General features: G+C 46.0%; 1 pseudogene; it reads left to right on the forward strand.

Annotated features, from left to right (window-relative positions):
* Positions 1 to 18,615, forward strand: part of LOC119970133 — a 397,883-nt pseudogene extending 379,268 nt beyond the window's left edge.
* The last annotated feature ends 1,090 nt before the right edge of the window (positions 18,616 to 19,705 follow it).

Raw genomic sequence — 19,705 nt, forward strand, 5'->3', positions numbered from 1 at the left:
AAAATATAACAACAAACAATGAAAAGCAACAATAAAACACCATAATAACTGTAACAGCCCCAAGACCGTATCAACGCATATATCACACACCCCCACCCCGCCAAACCCAGTAAACAAGAGAGCTTAAAAATAAATTAAATTAAAATTAAATAAGCAAACATAATCAACGTCCCCCTCCCCCCCGGGTTGCTGCTGCTGCTGACCCAGTACCCTATCGCTGAGCCAGAAAGTCGAGGAAAGGTTGCCACCACCTAAAGAACCCTTGTACCGATCCCCTCAGGGCAAATTTGACCTTCTCCAGCTTGATAAATCCCGCCATGTCATTGATCCAGGTCTCCACGCTTGGGAGTCTCGCATCCTTCCACTGTAGCACGATCCTCCACCTGGCTACTAGGGACGCAAAGGCCAGCACACCGGCCTCTTTTGCCTCCTGCACTCCCGGCTCCACCCCAACCCCGAAATTCGCGAGTCCCCAGCCTGGCTTGACCCTGGATCCTACCACCCTCGACACCGTCCTCGCCACCCCCTTCCAGAACTCCTCCAGTGCCGGGCATGCCCAGAACATATGGGCATGGTTCGCTGGATTCCCCGAACACCTGACACACCTGTCTTCGCCCCCAAAGAACCTACTCATCCTAGATCCGGACATGTGGGCCCGGTGCAGCACCTTGAACTGGATGAGGCTAAGCCGCGCACATGAGGAGGAAGAGTTAACCCTCTCCAGGGCATCAGCCCATGTCCCATCTTCGATCTGTTCCCCCAGTTCCCCCTCCCACTTAGCCTTTAGCTCCTCTACTGATGCCTCCTCCACCTCCTGCATTACCTTGTAGATATCGGATATCTTCCCATCCCCGACCCAGACCCCCGAAAGCACCCTGTCACTCACCCCCCTCGCGGGAAGCAAAGGGAATCCCTCCACCTGCCGCCTAGCAAACGCCTTTACCTGCAGATACCTGAACATGTTCCCCGAAGGGAGCCCAAACTTCTCCTCCAACTCCCCCAGGCTCGCAAACCTCCCATCAATGAACAGGTCCCTCAGCTGTCTGATGCCCGCTCTGTGCCAACCCTGGAACCCCCCATCAATGTTCCCCGGGACGAACCGATGGTTCCCCCTTGACGGAGCCTCCATCGAGCCCCCCACTTCCCCCCTATGTCGCCTCCACTGCCCCCAAATCTTGAGGGTAGCCGCCACGACCGGACTCGTGGTATACCTCGTAGGAGGGAGCGGCCACGGCGCCGTTACCAGGGCCCCCAGGCTTGTGCCTCCACAGGACGCCATCTCCAACCGTTTCCATGCTGCCCCTCCCCTCCATCACCCACTTGCGCACCATCGACACATTGGCCGCCCAATAATACCCCGAGAGATTGGGTAATGCCAGCCCCCCACCATCTCTACCCTGCTCCAAGAAGACCCTCTTCACCCTCGGGGTCCCATGCGCCCAAACAAAGCTCATGATGCTGCTAGTCACCCTCCTAAAAAAGGCCCATGGGATAAAGATGGGCAAACACTGAAAAAGGAACAAGAACCTCGGGAGAACCGTCATTGTGACGGACTGCACTCTATACGCCAGCGATAGCGGCACCATGTCCCACCTTTTGAATTCCTCCTCCATCTGCTCCACAAGCCTGGTAAAATTAAGCTTATGGAGAGTCCCCCAACTCCTGGCCACCTGCACCCCCAGGTATCTAAAACTCTTCACTGCCCTCTTAAACGGGAGCCTCCCAATTCCCTCCTGATCACCCGGGTGTACTACAAATACCTCATTTTTGCCCAGATTAACATAGCCCGAGAAGCTCCAAAACTCAGCCAACAGCTCCATCACCCCCCGGCATTCCCCCCTCTGGGTCAGCCACATACAACAGCAGGTCGTCCGCATACAGCGATACCCTATGTTCCTCCCCTCCCCGCACCAGGCCCCTCCACCTCCCCAACTCCCTCAGCGCCAAAGCCAAAGGTTCTATCGTCAGTGCAAAAAGCAAGGGGGACAGGGGGCACCCCTGCCTGGTCCCACGGTCGAGCCTGAAGTACTCTGATCTCCTTCCATTGGTAACTACACTCGCCATCGGGACCTCATAGAGCAACCTCACCCATTTGATGAACCCCTCCCCGAATCCGAACTGCTCCAGGACCTCCCACAGGTACCCACACTCAACTCTATCAAACGCCTTCTCTGCATCCAGCGCCACCACTATCTCCACCTCCACCGCCGGCATCATAATAACATTTAACAATCTCCGCACATTCGTGTTAAGCTGTCTTCCCTTGACAAATCCTGTCTGATCCTCGTGTATCACCCCTGGCACACAGTCCTCTATCCTGGTGGCCAGGATCTTCGCCAGCAATTTAATCTGCTTGCAATCTTAAAGTCAAAATAATGAATTAATATCAATGGAAAGAGTGAACAGAGTTGACATTTTGGCTCTTCATCTCAATTTCTCTGCCCCTATCACCCACTCCAACCTGTCTCCTTCTGAATTTACTGCATTCCAACCCGAACCTTGTGATCAAACCTGTTGACAAGGGTGGTGCCATTGTTGTCTGGCATACTGTCTTCTACTTCGCAGAGGCTGAGTGTCAATTCTCAGAAACTTCCTCCTATCTCCCCATGGATCATGACCCCACCACCAAATATCAAGCCTCTGTTTCCAGGACTGTCACTGACCTCATGGCCTCTGTAAATCTTCTCTTCACAGCCTCCAACCTTATAGTTCCCCAAAGCTGCACAGCCTGATTCTACCTCCTTCCCAAAATCTAGAAACAGGACTGTCCTGATAGACCCATGTGTCAACCTGTTACACTTTTGTTGAAATCTCTTGCAACTCCAGAAGTTTATCACAGATTTTGCCACTCTTTCAGTTCTGATGAAGAGGCAAATGGACTCAAAACATTAACTCTTCCCTCTCTCTATAGATGCTGACAGACATGCTGAGTTTTTGCAGCATTCTCTGTTTGTTTCAGATTCCAGCATCCACACTATTTCACTTATTTGATTAAAATCAGTTCTCCTCTGGGGAAAGAATCGAAGGCATGGCCCATAATAAGATTATATGTAGCTGAGTGGGTGGGAAAATCACCTGAACGTTCAACTGAGATTTTCTTAAAACAAGTGTTTCTGTGATTCTTTACTCAGAGAGTAGTAAGGGCGTGGAATGCCCTGCCTGCAACAGTAGTGGACTCGCCAACACTAAACGCATTAAAATGGTCATTGGATAGGCATATGGACGATAAGGGAATAATGTAGATGGGCTTTAGAGTGGTTTTACAGGTCGGCGCAACATCGAGGGCCAAAGGGCCTGTACTGCGCTGTTATGTTCTATGTGATTATCTTCAATAGGTAATGACCATATTTTGTATGTGGGGGTTGAACTTCTTTCAAATTAGAAATACCTCTCTGCTGTGGGACATTTAATATTTTGTACCATAACACTGGTAAGATTTTAGTTTCGAGATCAGGTGAAATTAAATGATGTGTTTGATTGGTTTACCAGAGTTTTCCTAAGGCCTATGTATAAAAAGATAGTATCTCCGGGCAGCATGGTGGCGCAGTGGATTAACCCTGCAGCCTCACGGCGCCGAGGTCCCAGGTTCGATCCCGGCTCTGAGTCACTGTCCGTGTGGAGTTTGCACGTTCTCCCCATGTTTGCGTGGATTTTGCCTCCACAACCCAAAGATGTGCAGGATAGGTGGATTGAATACGATAAATTTCCCCTTAATTGGAAAAAATGAATTGGGTACTCTAAATTTATTTTACAAAAGATATTATCTCAATTTGTTTTAAATGTTCACTTAGATCTAAATGAATAATATGATGATTACAGATTACTCATTTGAAGCATCCATAGCTCATTGTTAGCTTTTTCAGCCATTGTCCAAGAGGGATATAATCAGTTGGTATGAAATGTTCTGTTGGACCCTGCCTCCATAATCTACTGAACAGCTTGAAAAAAAAATATGTATTCCGAGCTTAGTTTGTCTAAGAATGTGAAAGTACCCAACTGATACTCTCACACATTGAATTTTAACACTAAACTAAACATAAATTCTTTAACATTTTAACAATTGATGAGCCATGAAATTTAATTAATGTTCAGTGAGTACCCTAACCTTAGTTATGATTATTAAAAGAGGTAGATAGTTCGCATGTGTATCTTTTGCATTTCATCTTTTAATATTTTACTTTCAAGTACATTCTCATGATTTGCAGATTGCAGGCATGTTCTGACATAGTCACTGTTAAACGATGTTACCTCACATCTGTTTTCCATCTGTGTTTAAACATTCCCCAGCTAAGGGCAGCACGGTGGTGCGGTGGGTTAGCCCTGCTGCCTCACGGCGCCGAGGTCCCACATTCAATCCCGGCTCTGGGTCACTGTTCGTGTAGAGTTTGCACGTTCTCCCCATGTTTGCGTGGATTTTGCCTCCACAACCCAAAGATGTGCAGGATAGGTGGATTGAATACGATAAATTTCCCCTTAATTGGAAAAAAATGAATTGGGTACACTAAATTTATTTTTTTTTAATTCCCCAGCTAATAAAATATTTTACTATAATAGACTAGTGGATGTTCACATGTTGATTATTTGATACTTGAGTTTAGAATATTTTAAAATAACTTGGAATTTTACCTTAGAAATGTACTGTGCAATCTGCACGTTCTCCCCGTGCCTCCTTGGGTTTCCTCCGGGTGCTTTGGTTTCCTCACACAAGTCCCAAAAGACGTACTTGTTTGGTGAATTGGACAGTCTGAATTCTCCCTCAATGTACCCAAACAGGTGCCGGAGTATGGCGACCCTGGGATTTTCAGAATAATTTCATTGCAGTGTTAATGTATGCCTACTTATGTCACTAATAAAGATTATTATTATCTACCATTTAAAGATGGGCATTTGTTTCTCCACGGTTCTTATTTGGGAAAATGACTTCAATTGCTTCCTTTAATTGACCTTTACAATTAAAATATTTATAGGCAAAGAAATTTAATTATCCTCTGAAATCTCCGGGTGTTCGACCATCTAACCCCAGGCATCCAGGGTCAGGCACCTTGCGTGGGCATCCCACACCGCTACAGCAGGAGCCACGGAAAATCAGTTACAGCCGAATCACAGAAAATGAGACTGAAAGTATAGCATCAGCACCAAATTCCCCACGTACGCCGCTGACGCCGCCACCCGCTTCTGCAGCATCCAGCTCGACGGACGTCTGCAGTGTTTTTGGGGACTCTGATCCAGCTAGTCCATTCTATTCAAGTATGTCAGTTAATTTTGGTAACTGTTTGGTCACAAAATAAAGTGGTTTGTATTTGTTAAGTAAATATGAACATGACTGACATCTGTGGCATTGAAGTATGTATATGTTATTTGCATATTCATAATTTTAATTATGCTGTAAAACTGAAATTAAGGATAAAATTTATATCCAAATTTGAGAGTCATGGAAAAGCAACAAAGCATGACTTAAGGAGACGAGAAATATCCAAAAGATTGACTTTGTTTGTCATGTGGAGAAGTGTTTTGCAGACTATGTTCTCAGTCTATATGTCACTATGATGTGGAGATGCCGGCATTGGACTTGAGTGAGCACAGTAAGAAGTCTTACAACACCAGGTTAAAGTCCAACAGGTTTGTTTCGAATCACTAGCTTTCGGAGCGCAGTTCCTTCCTTGGATGAATGAAAAAGTAGGTTCCAGAAACATATATATAGACAAAGTCAATGATGCATATAGAGACTTTGTCTACATATGTGTTTCTGGAACCCACCTCTTCATTCACCCGAGGAAGGAATTGCGCTCCGAAAGCTCGTGATTCGAAACAAACCTGTTGGACTTTAACCTGGTGTTATAAGGCTTCTAACTGTGCCCACCCCAGTCCAACGCCAGCATCTCGACATTACATATGTCACTTGTTCAACAAGGAAGAATGTGCTATATGATTTGATGTGGGAATAAAGTTTTGTCGGTATGTAAGCAAACATCAAGGACTAGTTGGGAAACAGTAATCTAAATTTAACTAACGTTAGTATAAAGGCAGAAAGGTAAATCAATATGTTGTGGACAAGCCAGTTTACTGGAAAATAGCACATTATTGTGATTAGAAAGAGACTTGACATTAATTGTCTATCAATTATGTTTAATTATATGCAGTTGGAAGACTCAATGGGGTTTCATTTGAAAGCATATAAAAACACACTTATTGAAATTGTAGTGTAGCTGAGCTGGTATATGCTTGTAATGTTTCATTCTGTAAATAAATGCAAGACTGAGTAAAGATTGGCCCCAGCTTTCTGTAATAGAACACTTGGCTAGATTAAATGGGGGGGAAAAATGGCAACATGCACTTTACATCAGCTATGGAAACAGGAGCTAGGTATTCTAGAAAGAAGAGGTGTATTGAAGGCTCATTTTATTAGGACAAGATTCATCTAACACTGGAGGATATTGGAACTGATTGTGGGAGAATTTGATTTGAAGATCAGGCTTATCTCGTATGAAGAAGGAGAAAACACAAGACTCATCCAAAACCAAGTAGTGCTTTGTTTGCTTTTGGTGCACTTGGGCGAGACTGACATTGTCATTTTAAATACCGCTAAAGTTATGTGACAAATGAGATCAATATAAAATGTCAATTTACGTATCCATCACTACTAGGATGATGAATATTGTTCAGAGTGGATATTCAATTCCAAGTCATATGGATTTGTAAAGTACGAAGTCCCTTTTTCCAAAACTGGGCACTCAATCCAATAAGTGCCTTTTTGTAAAACTCATCTAATTATATTCAAAATAAATTAACTCTGGTTCTCCTCCCTCTCCTGTCTGACATGACTGCTCTGAATTGCAAGTTTGAATTTTAGTGTTGTGCCCCAGAAGATATTTTTTCAGATCCTTGAGATGTTGATGCTCAAATTCTTTTCATTAATGCTCAGAAATAGTCACATTTCATCTGTGAACTGTTGTCATTTATTCTAAAAGTTTGAGAGTCAAGATAGGCAATTCTTTAATTTGGTAGTAATTCTATTGGAAAGTAATGTGTACCTAGATGTATTATAGGAGGGAGAGGGATCATGACAATCCACTGAAGTAAAAGCTCCTTTTACTTGAATTTAACTTCAATGAATGCTGCTAAGTAGTTTTGAATTTGAATTGTAAAACATTATTTATGCAATTTTTCCTGTAGTTTTAAGGATCATATGCCCAAATTAGTGCAGCGTTAGGGAGAATCCCTGTGGTAATTCAACCGCAAAAGTGTTTGGAGCAGCAGAGTTTCCATGCACTGATATAAAGAATATGTGTGTGGCACTTTTGTAGAGCTTTTACACTGCTTTTATCACAATGTTAACAATATTTGTCAAGTTCATTAAATGGAGAATCTTTTTTGGTATATATTTTTTTCTTTAATGGGATTTAGTATATGGTAACTTTAGAAAAGGCAAGTAATATGGCTGTCAATTGTAAAAATTAATTTAAACACTTCAGCAAATCTAGGTCCTTTTATTTGTGTTAATCTGTTTTTATAATTGGATTGATTTCTCCCCATCACCTGAGGTATTTTGGGGTACTTACATTTTTTAGTGCTAAATTGTGTTCAGATTAAACTTCAAATGTCTCTGAATTGCAGGTATGCAGGCAATAGCAAATTAGCACTAAATTTAAACAGCCAACGACATCAAGAAGCTTATAGCTGACATTTGCAAATGGTAAAAATTGATAAATCTGCGTGGCTGTGCCATCCTTAGTTTTTCTCTATTTTCTTCCACAGGCAGTGATACCATATTTGCCCCAGTTTCACTGGCCCATGGTGCAAGTTAGTATTGGGCTTTAATGTTGCATATTTAATACGCAGCACGCTTTTTAAAGCTGATCATGCACTGTCTTTTATGCTTAAAAGCAGCTTTATTTTAACATAGATGACAGCGTGCATGCTGGAACATTGAAAATGTTCGCTTTCCTTCATGTCTATAATTCCATATGCGTCTGGATTTTCTCAACAGTTTTGGTATTCAAACAGTATGAACTTAAAAGCATTATAATCAAAAGTTAATAAAGTCCATTTAGATTTGGGGAACTTTTTTTAAGTTGCGTTTTTCATTTCCCATCTAATTTTAAGTAGGAAAATACCTCGTTGTAAATTGCAATTTATGCATTTAGCATTGTAATACATTTAATATTTTCATGGGATTTTAGAGTAGATTATTAAATAGCCTTAACCTAGAACCTGGATAAAGCTTCTAATGCTTTTAATACTTTTTAAATTTCAGTAATGACTATAAGTTAACCTTCAATTTGCATGTTTTTATTGCTTTTCCCTTTCTAGTTTTGTAGTGAAATCTGAAATGCAGGTTACCCTAATTCAATGCATGTGTTAGAATGCGAACGCAGTTCTTAATCACTTGATAGTAAATGTTCAAGGCAGCTTTGGAACTTGCTAATAGAATTAATTGGCACCTTACAGCGTTTAGTGTGATATGAATAATGCTTTGATGCCTACTATTGTTAGCAAAACTGCATTGTTCTTTATTACAGGGCCAGCATCAATCTCTTCATTAATGAGCTGCAATAAAAGTGTCGATGAAGCTCACATCCCCCCTCCTGTTCCACCTCGTAGACGACCTGAATCTGCTCCAGCAGAATCTTCCCCATCCAAGGTAAACCATCAAAAGATTTTATTCCCAGGACCCACTTTTGTCAACTGGACAACCTTTGGGACCCACGGCACGTTCGCTTACCCAGTCTATCCTAAATCGAGGCAGTGTTTGGGAGTTTTCTTGCCCAGGCAAGGGAGGGAAGAAAATCATCTAGTTTTCCTGTTCTTAATCATTATCCAGTAGCTCCTGATGCATTGAATTTGAATTTATGTCAATATTGAGTGAGGACAGGATAATTGAGCTAACCGACCCCCAGATGCAAAGTACCTGAATTTAAAACAGACAATACTGGAAATAGTCAGCAGATCAAGCAGCACCTGATAGCTGTGATGGAAGGCCATTGACCCGAAACGTTCAGCCATTTATTTTTTATCATTGAACATACTGCCTGGCTGGTTGAGTATTTATAAGGTTTAGTGTTTGTATTATGAATCACATATTCCAAGATAATATTTTGCCGTTTTAATTATTGCTCACGGAAAAGCAGTTCAAACCTAAAATGAAGGGTAAGAGAAAGTAAAATCCATATCCTTTTTCAGACATCATGAGTTGGATTCACCGTTTTTGACTAAGTGTGGAGGATCTGTGGTGTTTTATGTCAAAAAAATTGGTGGCGCCCCCGTCCCGATCCTGCGACCAGTGAGGGTGGAGTGTACTATAGATCTCCCAACAGCCCGCAGGAGATAGAGGGGCAGTTGTGTAGTCAAACACTGAAAAGGTGTGAAAAAAGAAGGGTAGTTGTGATGGCGATTTTAGCTTCCCTCATATTGACTGGGAATCCCTTACATCCAGGGGCTCGAATGGAGAGCAATTTGTTAGATGTGTCCAAGAGGGCTTTTTGACACAGTATGTTGACAATCCAACCAGGAAGGGGGCCATACTAGACTTGGTATTGGGGAATTAAACTGGCCAGGTGATTAATGTTTCAGTGGAGATGCATTTTGGTCTTAACGACCATAATTCCATAAGATGCCAAGTAGTCATGGATAAGGACAAAAGTGGCCTGTGGGGGGTGGTGCTTAATTGGGCGAGGGCCAATTATATCCAAATTAGACAGGGACTGGGGAATGTGGATTGGGAACGGCTATTTGAGGGCAAATCCAAGTCTGACATGTGGGAGGCTTTTAAAGGCCAGTTGATTGAAGTGCAGGACAGGCATGTCCCCGCAAAAATGAAGGATAGAAATGGCAGGATTCGGGAGACATAGATGACAAGGGAAATTGTAAACTCAGTCAAAAGGAAAAAGGAAGCATGTGATGGGTCTAGGCATCTAAAAACTGATGAAGCCTTTGAGTACATTGAAAGTAGGAAGTAACTTAAACATGGAATTAGGAGAGCTTAAAAGGGGCGAAGGAGTGTCTTTAGCAAACATGGTCAAGGGGAATCCCAAGGCATTTTATGCATATATTAGGAGCAAGAAGGTAGCAAGAGAAAGAGTAGACCCACTTAAGGTCAATGGAGGGATGTTGTGTGTGGAACCACAGGAAGTGGGTGAAATCCTTAATGAGTACTTTGTATTGGTATTCACCAGGGAGAAGGACATGACGGATATGAGGTCAGAGATAGGTGTGTGAACTTTCTTGAAAAGGTCAATATATAAAAGGAGGAAGTATTGAGTATCCTAAATTGCATTAAGGTAGACAAGTCCCCACAGCCGGATGGTACTATCCCAGGTTACTCCGGGAGGCAAGGGGAGAAATAGCTGGGGCCTTAACAGATATCTTTGCATCCTCTTTGATCACAGGCAAGGTTCCAGAGGATGGAGAATAGCCAATGTTATTCTCTTGTTTAAGACTAGACAATCCAGCAAATTATAACCCAGTGAGCCTGACATCAGTGGTGGGGAAGCTTTTGGAAAAAATACTGAGGGACAGGATGTATGCACATTTGGAGGAAAATGGACTAGTTAGTAACAGGCAGCATGGTTTTGTACGGGGAAGATCATATCTCACCAACTTGAGTTTTTTTTTAAAATAATTTTTATTGAAATTTTTACAAAATATAAACATCTCAACTCTATTAATAAAACAACCGCGGTAACACCCCAAGAACAATACCCACCCAACTTCAAAAGCAACTACAAACAAAAGAAAAAAAAACAAACAAAAGAACACCCAAACAACAAAAGGGAAAGAGATAACACCCGCCACATCCCACAAACCCATGTACACAGTTCTCCCTCCCACCGATCCAACCCCCCCCCCCCGGGTTGCTGCTGCTGCCGGCCTATTTCCCTACCATTCCACCAGGAAGTCCAGGAAAGGCTGCCACCACCTAAAGAACCCTTGTACTGATCCCCTCAGGGCAAATTTCACCTTCTCCAATTTAATGAACCCCGCCATATCATTGATCCAGGCCTCCACGCTTGGGGGCCTCGCATATGACCTGCACTGCAGAGGGTCTTTGTCCCGCTTCAGGATCAAGGAAATCAGTGCCCATAACATCGTTGTGGGCAAAGCCCCCCCCCCTCCCGCCTCGTTGAAGGTCTGGACCAACAGGGGGCCCAACAGGTCCAAATACCTTTTATAAAATTCCGCCGGAAACCCGTCCGGCCCCGGCGCCTTCCCCGACTGCATGCTCCCTATCCCTTTGACCACCTCCTCCAGTTCGATCGGTGCCCCCAGTCCCTCCACGTGCTCCTCCTCCACCCTCGGGAACCGCAGCTTGTCCAAGAAGCGCCCCATTCCTCCCCCCTCCACCGGGGGTTCCGACCGGTACAGTTCCCCATAGAAGTCTCTGAAGACCCCATTAACATCTACTCCCCTCCGCACCACCTTCCCAGCCTTATCCGTCACTCCCCCAATCTCCCTGGTCGCGCCCTACTTTCGGAGCTGGTGTGCCAGCATCCTGCTCGCCTTCTCCCCCTACTCATACACCGCCCCCTGTGCTTTCCTCCACTGAGCTTACGCCTCTTCCCCAGCAATCCCTCCTCTGGAGCCTCCGCATATCTCCTATCCACCCGCACCATCTCCCCTATCGGTTTCTCCCTCTCCCTCTGCTCCCCCCTCTCCCAGAGGTCTGCCTCCCAGACCGTCCCCACTCGGACCTCCCCGTTGTTATTGGCCTCAAGGTACCTCTCGATACACCCCCGAACCCTCTTGGCCACCTCCTCATCTGCCAGCAGCCCCACCTCCAAGCGTCAGAGCGGACGTTGGTCCCTCTCTTCCCCCAGCCCGAGGTCCACCCAGTGCGGGGCATGATCTGAAATGGCAATGGCGGAGTATTCCACATCCTCCACCCTCAGGACAAAAAAAATCAATCCTCGAATAGGCCTTATGTACGTGGGAGAAAAACGAGTACTCCCTGGCCCTTGGCCTCGCAAACCTCCAGGGATCCACCCCCCCGCCCATCTGGTCCATAAATCCCCTCAACACCTTAGCCGCCGCCGGCCTCCTACCCGTCCGGGACTTGGATCGATCCAATGGGGGATCCAGTACCGTGTTGAAGTACCCCCCCCATGATCAGGCCCCCCACCTCCAGGTCCGGAATGCGGCCCAGCATACGCCGCATAAACCCCGCATTGTCCCAATTTGGGGCATAAACATTCACCAACACCACCCGCTCCACTTGTAGCTTACCACTCACCATCACATATCTCCCGCCGCTGTCAGCCACCACATTTAACACCTCAAACGACACCTTCTTCCCCACCAGGACCGCCACCCCCCTACTCTTCTCATCCAGCCCTGAGTGAAATACTTGGCCCACCCATCCCTTCCTCAGCCGAACCTGGTCCACCACTCTCAGGTGTGTCTCCTGGAGCATGGCCACATCCGCCTTCAGCCCCTTCAGGTGCGCAAATACCCAGGCCCGTTTGACCGGCCCATTCAGCCCCCTCACATTCCAGGTTATCAGCCGGATCAGAGAGCTCCCAGCCCCCCTCCCCTGCCGATTAGCCATACCCGATCCCTTGCTCACCACCGGCCAGCGTCCCCCGTCCTGCCAGTTTCCCACGGCGGCAACTCCCCCCCCCCCCCCCCCCCCCCCCCCCTCCAGCACCCCCTGCGTCCTCCAGCTCCTTCCTGACCGTTTCAGCAGCAACCCGGTACCCCCACCCCCCCGGCTAGGACCCCTCCTAGCCGCGCCCCTCCCTCCATAGCACTCCCGTGAGCCAGCTAACTTCTGCTGACCCCGGCGACTCCCGCCCTACCTCCGACTCCTCCCACGTGGGACTACCCCTCCTCCATCGTGCCTGTCAATGGGTTCTCCTCTTCCCCCCCCCCCGCTCTTGCGTGGGAAAAGAAAACAGCCAGCAACGACCCGTGCTTCTCAGCCCCGACCCCGCCCCCACCATCTCCCAGCGTGGGAAACCCGCAGAAAGCCCGCGCTGTCGCCCTGCCCGGCCCCGCCTCCTCCAGGGCTACTCCCATTGTCAGTCCCCCCCACCAGCTCCCCGAACTCCCCGTTTACCCCCCTGCCCGAACCCGTCCACCAGACCCCTACAGAAAAACCCATATAGAAAAGACAAATCGACATCACCCCACCCACCCTAAGGCCAACCCACATCTTACATTAAACCAAGCAAATACAAGTACAGTATTATACAGCATCCCCCATCTTAGACCCTCAGTTTGAGTCCAATTTCTCGTCCTGCACAAAGGCCCACGCCTCCTCCGGGGATTCAAAATAATGGTGCCGATCCTTATAGGTGACCCACAGACGCGCCGGCTGCAACATGCCGAACTTCACACTCCGTCTATGGAGCACCACCTTCGTCCGGTTAAACCCGGCCCTCCGCCTCGCCACCTCCGCACTCCAGTCCTGGAAGATCCGCACCTCCGTGTTCTCCCACTTGCTGCTCAGCTCCTTCTTGGCCCACCGGAGCACACACTCACGATCCACGAACCGATGAAACCGCACCAACACCGCCCGCGGCGGCTCGTTTGCCTTGGGCCTCCTAGCCAGAATTCTGTGGGCCCCCTCTAACTCCAGGGGCCCCTGGAAGGACCCAGCCCCCATCAGCGAGTTTAACATAACCGCCACATAGGCCGCCAGGTCCAACCCCTCCAGCCCCTCCGTGAGGCCCAGGATCCGCAAATTCTTCCTCCTCGACCGGTTGTCCAGCTCCTCGAACTGCTCCTGCCATCTTTTATGGAGCGCCTCGTGCATCTCCACCTTCCCCGCCACGGCCACGGCCTCATCCTCCCTTTCGGAGGCCTGCTACTGCAGCTCCCGGATCGCAGCCCCCTGGGCTGTCTGGGTCTCCATCAGCTCCCTGTTGGTTACCTTCAACGAATCCAGCAGCTCCAACTTAAGCTCCTGGAAGCAGTGCAGCAGAGTCGCCTGCTGCTCCTGAGCCCACTGCCTCAGCTCCTCAAGGCCTCCGCCGGCTGCCATTTTGTCTTCCTTCCCCCGCTTTTTCAGGGGTGCTTTCTCCGTTTTTCTCCTTACTCCACTCCTGGTCCGGACCATAGGACCGTAGGGGTCGACTCCTGTCCTCTTCCCACGTCGGGATTTGCTGACAGCTCCGTTGGGGGCCCTGAAAAGAGGCCCAAAGTCCGTTTTCAGCGGGAGCTGCCGAATGTGCGGCTTAGCTCCGCATTGCCACCACCGGAAGTCACCAACTTGAGTTTTTTGAAGAGGTGACAAAGAAAATTGATGAGAGAAGGGCTGTGGATGTAGTTTATATGGATTTTAGTAAGGCATTTGACAAGGTCCACATGGCAGACTGGTACAAAAACTAAAATCACATGGGATTCGGGTGGGCTGGCTAGATGGATACAGAACTGGCTTGGTTATAGAAGACAGAGATTAGCGGTGGAAGGGTGTTTTTCTGAATGGAGATCTGTAGCTAGCGGTATTCTGCAGGAATCAGTGCTGGGACCTCTGTTGTTTGTAGTGTATATAAATGATCTGGAGGAAAATGTGGGTGGTCTGATTAAGTTTGCGGACAGCACCAAGATTGGCGGAGTTGCTGATAGTACCGAGAATTGTCAGGATACAACAGCTGTAGAAAGATTAGAGATTTGGGCACAGAAATGGCAGATGGAGTTTAATCCGGACAAATGCGAGTTGATACATTTTGGAGGATCAAATCTAGGTATGAGTTATACTGTAAATGGCAGAACCGTTAAGAACATTAGCATACAGAGAGATCTGGGCGTGCTGGTCCACAGTTCCCTAAAAATGGCAGCACAGGTGGTCAAGGTGATTAAGAAGGCATATGCCATGCTTGCATTGAGTACAAGATTGGAAAATCATGTTGCAACTATATAAAACCTTGGTTACGCCAAATTAGAGTATTGCATGCAGTTCTGGTCACAACATTATCAGAAGGATGTGGAAACTTTGGGGAGAGTGCAAAGAAGATTCACCAGGATGTTGCCTGGTATCGAGGGTGTTGGCTATGAGGAGAGGTTGAATGAACTAGGATTGTTTTCACTGGAAATATGGAGGCTGAGGGGAAACCTGATAGAGATTGACAACGTTATGAGCGGCATAGACAGGGTGGACAGTCAGAGGCTTTTTTCCAAGGGTGGAAATGTCAATTACAAGGGGGTACAGATTCAAGGGTAAGTTTTTCACGCAGAGAGTGGTGGGTGCCTGGAACGTGCTGCCAGAGGATGTGGTGGAAGCAGGCACATTACCAACATTTAAGAGGCTTCTGGATGGATACATGAATAGGGAGGAAATAGAGGGATACGGACCAAGTAAGGACAGGAGTTTTTTTGAGTTAGAGCATCGTGATCGGCACAGGCTTGGAGGGCCGAAGGGCCTGTTCCTGTGCTGTACTTTTCTTTGTTTTAGGGGCCGCCTGACACAGCTGGACGGGCTGAATAACCTTTAACTCTTCTGAATTCTTGTGTTCCTTTATTGAGGTATTCAAAAACATATTTGTTTCATAGTATGTTGTATTATGTGTGGATATTTGTGTCAATGGGGACACATATTAATTTCATTGAGGCGAAAATGGGCTTAATCTATTGAATATTAGAAAGTCCTGCCAGCCTACATCTATTTCAAGAGTTATGCTAAATAAAGGGGGAAGTAGCTGACTCTCCTAATAAATGAATTTGATCAGAAGTTTATCCAGTATCTTTGATTGTTATCCTTTTAATTAAGGGTAGCACGGTATCATAGTGGTTAGCACAGTTGCTTCACAGCTCCAGGGTCCCAGGTCGATTCCCAGCTTGGGTCACTGTCTGTGCGGAGTCCGCACGTCGTCCCCGTGTATGCGTGGGTTTCCTCCGGGTGCTCCAGTTTCCTCCCACAGTCCAAAGATGTGCAGGTTAGGTGGATTGGCCTGATCAATTGTCCTTGGTGTCCAAAAAGGTTAGGTGGGGTTACGGGGATATGGTGGAGATGTGGGCTTAAGTAGGGTGCTCTTTCCAAGGTCCGGTGCAGACCCGATGGGCCAAATGGCCTCCTTCTGCACTGTAAATGCTATGATAACAGGCCCTTATCATTCCATGTATATATTATCGTTAATTCAAGCCTTCATCTTCTAGCACCTCTTGAAGAATTAATACTTTGAAAATAATGATTATCATGGCTATTTAGTTGGTGATTTGTTTTAACAGACTTGTTTTTGTCTGTTTCAGATCAAGTCAAAACATTTGGACAGTCCGCCTGCTATTCCACCCCGTCAACCCACAGCTAAGGTTTACTCACCTCGATACCCATTATCAGAGAGGTCATCCATATCAGAACCTCCTGACAGTCCTCCCAGTTTGCCACCCCGAGAGCCTGTACGAACACCAGATGTATTTCCAGGCTCACCTCTGCCCCTGCAGCCTCCACCCTTGGGTCGAAAAACAGAGCATCCCAACACTTTTTTCCCCAACTCTCCTACACCTTTTACTCCACCTCCTCCTCAAACACCTTCGCCACTTGGAACTCGTAGGCATTTGCCATCACCTCCTTTGTCACAAGATGTTGATATTGGTACCATTGCTGGACCACCTGTTCCACCAAGACAGAGCTCTACATCTCAAATAATTCCAAAGCTTCCACCAAAAACCTACAAAAGGGAGCATACACATCCATCATTCCATCGAGATGGACTACCATTGCTAGAAAATGCCCACTCCTCTTAGCCCTGATGTATTTTCCTTAAACACTACAAGCTCCTGGACACTGTGAGGTTGCAGCATGGGAGAATGAAAATGTTTTAGGCTGTAAAAATCCTGTTAATGCCTGGCTTGGTAAGTTTTTATCACTTCTGACATGGACCAGAGTTTCCATCAATTTGCATTCAGGCAATGGGAAACAAACTGAATAGTTACACCTAAAAATGTAACCATATTGACTTTGCCAGTAACTGAAAATGCAGTTGTCAGTTTGCTGTACCAATGGTGAACTCACATTGATGACAAAGAGCAGATACAATATCAACCAGCTGGGAAAAGGTCCGTTGGAGGAAAACGTGGTTTGCATCTCCAACCTAAAAACAGGATTGATGTTTCCTGCGATCATGCCTTGTTTAAATAGTTTTACGTGTATCAAAAAAGGGGACGTCTGGAAATGCATTTTCGGTACCTAGACTATTAAGGAAATATTTGCTCTGCGCAGTAACTGTAAAACATTTTGTTTGTTGAAATATGGGTACCTGCTACACCAAAGAGGCATATTCTTTATGGAGACTGATTCAACAACCAGTCCTACTAGAGAGACCCTTTAATGAGAATGTAGCACCCATCTTCATTAGACAAAGGAGAACACGTTCATTTGATTTTATTACTGTTTTTAAAAAAAGTGAATTTAACCCAGATGCAGCAAAATATGAAAATTTGTGATCTCTGCATTTACATCTTCAATGAGTTCTTGACATTATATCATACTCTTAAATGTGCATTTTAGCGATAACCCATGTCATAACATCACTGCACTGTCTGAAGTTCCTTGCAGAATGTATTCAGAAACTGCACTTTTAAGAATAATATACAATGAAATGGCGTAATCTGGAAGTGAAAATCTGGGTTTGATACAAAATAATCCGTTGGGTCGCATTTTTTTCACTGTATATGACAAAGCTAAACTATTTATTCAGACAACCCCATGTTTCTGTACCTTATGCCAGGTTAAATTGTCAAACGATATTGACGTAAAGAAGATTTAAGCCTTAGCTGAATACCCCATACATATTATTTGCTAATTTGAGTCACGTATTTAGCAAAGTGAACAAACTACACTCAAATTTGTAGGGGCCAAGTGCTATTGAACTAACTTGAGGCTTAATGTAAATGGGACAGTCGAATAATTTTTAGTGACCTGTTTTCAGAAAAAGGGGGCAATGTTGAATTCACAAATAGATCTTGAATGGGGCGGTTATTGACTCGAAGGCAGATTTACATGGACTGTAGAGTACATAACACCAGCACAGTATTATAAAATAATATTATGAAGTTTATCCTTGGTCTCTAAAGTTCCAAAAGCTATGTGACAAAGTACATTAGAATGAACAAATGACCATGTGCTGGTTAAACCACAGTGCAAACCAGTACTTTTTTGTTAATAATGGAGTGATTATTTCAATAGCATCAAAAAGAAGTTTTACCACTAAGGACGTTTTTTTCAGGCATCGCTCCACACAGAGACCCTCTTACATGGAAACATAGAAAATAGGAGCATGAGTAGGCCATTCAGCCCTTCAAGACTGCCCACTGTTCATTAACTCAGTAACCTGTTCCCGCTTTCCCCCCATAGCATTTGATCCCTTTAGCCCAAGAGCAATATCTAACTCCTTCTTGAAAACATTCAATCTTTTGGCCTCAATTGCTTTCTGTATGAGTGATTTCCATTGGCTCACCGTGCTCTGGGTGAATAAATTTCTCCTCTCAGCCCTTAATGGGTTTTTTAAATATATATTTTTATTCAATGTGTACATGAAAATCTCAGAAGACCAAACATCAACATGGACAGCAAACACAGGCCTCTACCATTCCCCTGATCACAACACCCCACCGCCTTAATTTTTCCCCTTATCTCCCACCCATCTCCCCACCCCGCTGACTCCTCAATTCACCTTGAAGAAATCAATGAACAGTTTCCACCTCCAGGTGAACCCCTCCTCCAACCCCTGCAAGGCGAACTTGACCTCCAAATGCAGGGATTCTGTCAAGTCACTCACCCATACACCCGCCTTTGGCGGTTCTGAGTCCTGCCAGCACAACAAGGTCCGTCTCTGGGCTACGAGGATGGCAGTACATCGGCATTTCTCCCCACCTGGACTCCCGGATCTTTCAACAAGCCAAATATCACCCACACAGTGCTACCTCCACACACACAACTCCGACATCACATCTAAGAACCCCCGCCAGAATCCCATCAACCTCAGACATGTGAAATGAAATGAAAATCGCTTATTGTTACAAGTAGGCTTCAAATGAAGTTACTGTGAAAAGCCCCTAGTTACCACATTCAGGCGCCTGTTCGGGGAGGCTGGTACAGGAATTGAACCGTGCTGCTGGCCTGCCTTGGTCTGCTTTCAAAGCCAGCGATTTAGCCCTGTGCTAAACCAGCCCCCATGTCCAGAACATGTTAATGTGATTCACGGGCCGCCCCGCACACTGCCGCTACCTATCCTTCACCCCTGCAAAAAAACAGGCTCATCCTTGCAACTGTCATGTGGGCCCTACAAACCACCTTAAACTGGATGAGGCTTAATTTCTCGCACAAAGAAAACACGTTCACTGTCCGCAAGGCCTCTTTCCACGTCCTGGCCCGCACCTCTCCGCCCAACTCTTCCTCCCATTTACACTTGATCTCCTCCACCAGAGCAACTTTCCTCTCCATCAACTCGCTGTAGATGTCTAACATTCTCCCCTCCCCAGTATTATCCTCCGACAACAGCTTGTCTTGCAACACCGGAGGCAGCAGCCCCAGGAAGGATGGCAACTCTCCTCCCAAAATCCCTCACCTGCAGGGATCTGAAACCATTCCCTTTGGGCAGTTCATACATTTCTTCCAACTCTTCCAAACCTGCAAACTTGCCCTCTATAAACAAGTCTTTATCCCCATCTCCTGCCACCCCCAGAACCAGAGCCCCGCCAGCGCAAACCTGTGATTGTCACATATCACCGCCCACAATGACATGTCCTGTAACCCAAAATTCTATCTGCACTG

Source organism: Scyliorhinus canicula, chromosome 1 (genome assembly GCF_902713615.1).
Source record: "Scyliorhinus canicula chromosome 1, sScyCan1.1, whole genome shotgun sequence".
Classification (NCBI taxonomy): Eukaryota; Metazoa; Chordata; class Chondrichthyes; order Carcharhiniformes; family Scyliorhinidae; genus Scyliorhinus; species Scyliorhinus canicula.